The following is a 6339-nucleotide window of genomic DNA, read 5'->3' on the forward strand; positions in this document are numbered from 1 at the left end:
AAAAAAAAAACTACAATGACAAAAGAATCAAACAAAAACACTGTACCATAGCAATAAACAATAATACTAATAAAAATAACAATTGTTTAATTTAACTTAATAATAGCTAATAAATAATAACAATAAACAACAACCACGAGCCCAAAAGAAAAAGAAAAATGAAGAAAGAAAAATTGTGCTTTATTTATTTATTATTTAATTACTTTTTGCATAGGCACAGTATATATTGGGGAGATTAGAAAAATAACTCCCGGGGCTGGCCAGAGTGGTGGCACAGGCCATAAGGCATCTTGCCTTGCACACATTAGCCTAGGAAGGACAGTGGTTTGATCCCCCAGTGTCCCATATGATCCCCAAGCCAAGGGCGATTTCTGAGCGCATAGCCAGGAGTAACCCCTGAGTGTTACTGGGTGTGGTCAAAAATCAAACAAACAAAAAAAAAAAAAAAAAAGAAAGGGAATTCTCTTGGCCTAAGAGATACAGGTTTTCTTTGTCCTTTAAGCATACTGTCATGGTGTCATGGAAATAGCTACAGGCTCCATACATGCTGTTTTTCACTCCCCTAGGTCTTTTTATGGTGACAGGAAACTTTCCACTCAGTCATGGATCATAAAATCAGGCCTCTAACTAGAGATCTTGGTATTTGCACAGGTCATAGGATGAAGCCTATGATAGAGTCTTTCTTTACCATTCTAGAAGTTCTATTCCATCACTATTGTTTTAATCAGTCTTCTATAATTGGTGGTCTGGGTTTTTGCACTGATCCTAGGATGAAGCCTAGAATAGAGTCTTTCATTATGTTTCCAGAAAAACTGCTCAGATGCAGTTGTCTCAGTCAGACCTCTGGTATTAGAGATCTTGGTTAACAAACAAACTTTTAAAATTGCAGGATGACAGGGAGAGGTATGGGAAGAACTTTGGCAACAATGCTGGGGAGACACTGTTGGTGAAATTGGTGGTGCAACTCAATTATTAATGTCTAAAACTAAACAATAATAACTTCCTAAAACATGGTGATTTAATTAAACAATTGTTTAAAAGTCTACTTCAATACTTAAATATGACTAAGGTTTTATCATGATAATTTCATCTTTTTTATATTATGTGATATTAATTCTTTATTTTCTAAGTTATGTTGTATATCACTTTACACATTATAGTTTTATTTTATGAGGTGTGTGAGTTTTCTTAATGAGCAGAGGATTCACACATTAAAATTGTTTCTTAGAAAATGTGTCCCAAATTTAACTTTCATCATAGTTAAAAATGACTCCATCTTGAAATTAAAGTGAAAGAAATATTTGAAACTTAAAATTCATCATTGCATTTTCCATTCTCACCAAACTTAAACATAATAAAAATTCTTCATCTATTTTCTAGTCATTTTTTAGTTTAGCATTTTGTCAAATTATATTCTTAGCTAGAGATTGTATTTATACAAAGCAATTTCTACATCAAAGTTTAAAAGATGAGAGAAATACATTCTAGGATAACAAAGAAAGAAAATCATTATTTCTGTTAGTGACTCAAGAGCTAAAGATAAAATGGAAATAATTTTACACATAGATGAAAAGTGAACTATAATCTCTGTTATGTTTAATTTCAAAGTAATTTAAAGTAGAAAAACATCATAGAAAATGTATAGAAAAGACATATATAGGTATATTTTCTCATTTCAAATTCAAGTAAATAATTTATATTACCTAACTCATGAAATCAAAGTGTTTACATTTTTACTCACAAATTCATTAGTGGCTAGTTTTTCTACTCATATTATCTTGATTTACCCTTAAAATAAAACTAATAAATATATTATATATTTTTTATAACAAAAGAAATATTTAAAAGTTATCTATTAAATTAATAATATTACATCTATTATTGTAAAAAATAATTTAACCTAGTATTCATAAAAATAACCAATAATTAGAGATATAGTAAAGCAGATAAAATACATGTCTTGCATGCAACTTACCTAAGTTCGAATCCCCAGCATTAGGAATGATCCCAAGCACAGATGAGTCTTAATCACAGCCAAGTGTGACCCCCAAAACAATCAATGATAAAAATAACACAAATCTTACCCTAAAATATTAGGGTATATTAGTGAGTGCAGCTATTTGAAAAAAAAAAAGATTTTTTTAATTCTGGGGCTATAGAGACAGTACAGCAGATAAGACACTTGGTTTGCACACAGCTGACCTTGTTTTGGTCTCTGGTACTCTATATGATTTCCTGAGTCTAGAGCCAGTAACATCCCTGAGTACCACTGAGTGCAGCCCACCAAAATAAAATAAATAAAGTAATTCGTAACAAATCAACAGTTAACTATATAATTTTGTTAAGAAATATTATAAAGGTTGAGACATTGAAAACTTTTTAAAAATAGCTGAGCAGTGGTTTCAGAGAAAGTGAAGTAATTTCAATAGAATCTGTCTTACACACAAAAATATATTTATATATTTTTAAACAGAGGCAGTGGGGAAAGGCTGAATTTTAGTTAAGAAAGTTAGTATGTAAAGCAGATATTAGGCATCTTCACTATAACTTTCTATTTTTTATAGCAATGAATAGAAGAAAATATGCATCAGGGTTTTTTTAATGAATTGCAAAGAAACATATTAACAAACTGAATGTTAAATTTGAAATTTCCCATTTTCCCCTGAAAATCTACATTAATTTTTCTCATCTTGTTATAAGCACTGGTAAAATGAACTTTGAATTGTACAGGCACTCTCTGATTTCCAGTTGAATGTGACCCACAAAAAGAATGAGCAGATCTGAATACGGAAGGAGAGTGAGATCTAGTATTTTTCTCCTGGCTAACTATGGCTGGTTCCAGTTGGCAACAATTATATCCTGCTACAAAAAGGCCAGAGCACCTGTTTGGCATCTCATTCCTATAATGATAACCACATAGAAAACAAAGGAACATTTCTTTTGGACTCCTAACCCTCATTTTCGTTCACGTCCAGATGCTATGAGAATTTCCTGCTGTGTTAAATGTTTTTGTTTTCCAGCCAGTCTACACTTTTGTAAATAGTTTTGTCATTAAAATAATTACTTGATTTGGATGTGCCATCATTCCTGCTGACAAGTATATGAAAACAGATATCTAAATTTGCAGAATTATTATATCAATGTCTTCTTTCACCTATTAATTGAATTAGAACTATAATGCAATGTAAGGGCCATATTATAGATAATACAGCCTGTATAAAGCTTGCCTTGTGAATAGCTGACCTGAGTTTGATTCCTGGTAATATATGGTCCTCAGAGCACCATCAGTAATGATCCCAGAATGCAGAGCCAAGACTAAAGCATGAGTTGGGTGTAGCCAAAAAATTGAAAGGAAAAGTTCTACATTCTACTAATTCATTCATCTGACTTTTTCTTCTTCTTCTTCTTCTATTTTTTTTCCCCTGGGGGAAGACCACACCCAGTGACGCTCAGGGATTACTCCTGGCTATGCACTCAGAAATCACTCTTGGCTTGTGGGATCATATGGGAAACCTGAACTGCGGTCTGTCCTGGGTCAGCTGCGTGCAAGGCAAATTCCCTACTATTGTGCTATCACTCCGGCCCCCATCTGACAAAATGTGTCAAGCACATATCACAGATTTGGGGGACAAAAAAAAAGTTCTTATGATTTCAACCACTGGCAAAAGATAGGAAAGTGAGAAGACTGAATATACAGTTAGTTTCACCTAAGCAGGAGTTTGAACATCATTTGAAGACAATTGCAGTCACATTATTTTCATGAATTTTTATGAATCCCAATGTACCGATTTCAGAGCAGAATTCTGGTAGCAGGGCCACAAATCCTCTTTCCAAGATTTCTAAGATAAGAAATCTCATGTTCATCTCTCCCCAATTTGTCTCCATGGCCTTAATATTTCCACCAACTCTCTTAAAGTTCCCATGGCCTGTGAGACTAGCATCATTGTCTCTTGAGGAGTCAGAACAAAGATGAAAGTTCCTTCCCTTGCCATATGATAGATACAAGACCAGCCTCATGGCGATTTGACAAGTGCACTTTCACAGGGTTTCCAAAAGTCTACTCCTCTTGGAGTTGGGTGCTCTGTATTCATCATTTTTATATTCTACTAATTTTGCTTTCTTATTCCAATAAAGTCCATTGGGATATGTAATCAGACTTAAAAATTGAGTTTACATATGTTCACCCCACCGTTTGTATCTCTGATTTGATGAGAAAACTTGTAGGCGGTCCACTCCTCAATCCACAATATTCTAAGTCCTGTACTGCCAGTTTCTTATTCTCCAAATTCCCTGGCTTTGCAACCTTCATTCAGAGTAGCCACAAAGCTTTGTCATGATGGAGAGAGGCCTCCTGAATTCTTTTTGTCATTTAATCCAATATGGGTCCCAGTAAAGGTAATTTTAAGGACAAGAGCCCTTGTGTTTAATGGTCTGTTGAGTTAAGAATAGTGAAAACAGGAAGATGCAAATCAAAACAACGATGAGATACCATCTCACACCACAGAAATTGGCACGCATCACGAAGAATGAGAACAATCAGTGCTGGCGGGAATGTGGAGAGAAAGGAACTCTTATCCACTGCTGGTGGGAATGCCATTTAGTCCGACCTCTATGGAAAGTGATATGGAGATTCCTCAAAAAAATGGAAATTGAGCTCCCATTCGACCCAGCTATTCCACTCCTAGGGATATACCCTAGGAACACAAGAATACAATAGAAAGATCCCTTCCTCACACCTATATTTATTGCAGCACTATTCACAATAGCCAGGCTCTGGAAACAACCAAGAAGCCCTTCAACAGACGAATGGATAAAGAAACTGTGGTACATATACACAATGGAATATTATGCAGCCATCAGGAGAGAAAAGTCATGAAATTTTCCTATACATGGATGTATATGGAATCTATCATGCTGAGTGAAATAAGTCAGAGGGAGAGAGATAGACACAGAATAGTCTCACTCATCTATGGGTTTTAAGAAAAATAAAAGTCATTTTTGCAACAATCCTCAGAGACAATGAGAGGAGGGCTGGAACTTCCAGCTCACTTCATGAAGCTCACCACAAAGAGTGGTGAGTGCAGTTATAGAAATAACTATACTGAGAACTACCATAATCATGTGAATGAATGAGGGAACTGGAAAGCCTGTCTAGAGTACAGGTGAGGGTGGGGTGGGATGAAGGGATATTGGGGACATTGGTGGTGGGAATGTTGCACTGGTGAAGGGGATGTTCTTTACATGACTGAAACCTAATCACAATCATATTTGTAATTAAAATGTTTAAATAAAGAAAAAATAATAAAAAAAAGAATAGTGATGACCATCCATCCTGGTTTGAAAAAATGATAACATGTTAATCAGTACACTAGCCTCTCTGAATCCTTGTTAAGGTATTTAGAGTGTTTTAATTTCTTTTCATGGTAAAGTGAGGATTGCAGTTATTGGGTCTGTCATGTTGGCCAAATAAGAAGGAAAGAATTTCTTCCCTGGCCCCCATCAGAGCCCCACATTTTATTTTTCACTCTACCACACAAATAATGTAAATAACCTGGAACAGGTAACATGCATAATTTTCCTCTTTATCATACTAAATATATCATACTAAACAATATACCTGAAAAAGTCCTGAACACTATAATGAGAGAGGTATGGTATGATAACATTATACCCTAAAACATAAACACTTGCACTTTTGTAATCTAATGTTATCTAACTTAAGCAAATTAAAGCTGAAAGAGAAAAATTTAAAACCTCAGCAAGATATTTATGTTCCTAAATACCCTTTACTTTATGTTTTCTCAATGAATAAACTTACTCTTAATAGTTTTAGATGTATCAAAAAGTTGATCATATTATACCAGGTAGATTATTTACTATATTTTTTACCTATTTACTTTTTTACCTATATAATCTCTACGTTTAAGAAGACACTTTGGTATTACAATGGTTCATGTTAGAATTAATGTTTCTCTCGAGTCATTATTAATAACACTCTCATAGTTTACAATAAATTTTACTCTGTGTTATATAATTTCAAGTGTTAGACATATGTATAGTTCATGTACTTTCCATTACAGTGTTCAGTGAAACAATTAACCTACTCTAATACATGTTCTTCACATGTATATTTTCCCCACAATTTACACTCCCCTGATATGGGTTCAATCCCTAGCACCCTAAATGGTTCCAAGTATGGCCAGGAGTAATTCCTGAGAGCAGAGCCAGGAGCAACCCCTGAACATTGCCAGGTGTAGCCCAAAACAAAACAGTTACTCAGAGATTTTTGTTGCCTTTTGGAATATGCTTTTGGTCTGCGTTTTATAAAAGTCTCAGATA

Source organism: Suncus etruscus, chromosome 8 (assembly GCF_024139225.1).
Source record: "Suncus etruscus isolate mSunEtr1 chromosome 8, mSunEtr1.pri.cur, whole genome shotgun sequence".
Classification (NCBI taxonomy): Eukaryota; Metazoa; Chordata; class Mammalia; order Eulipotyphla; family Soricidae; genus Suncus; species Suncus etruscus.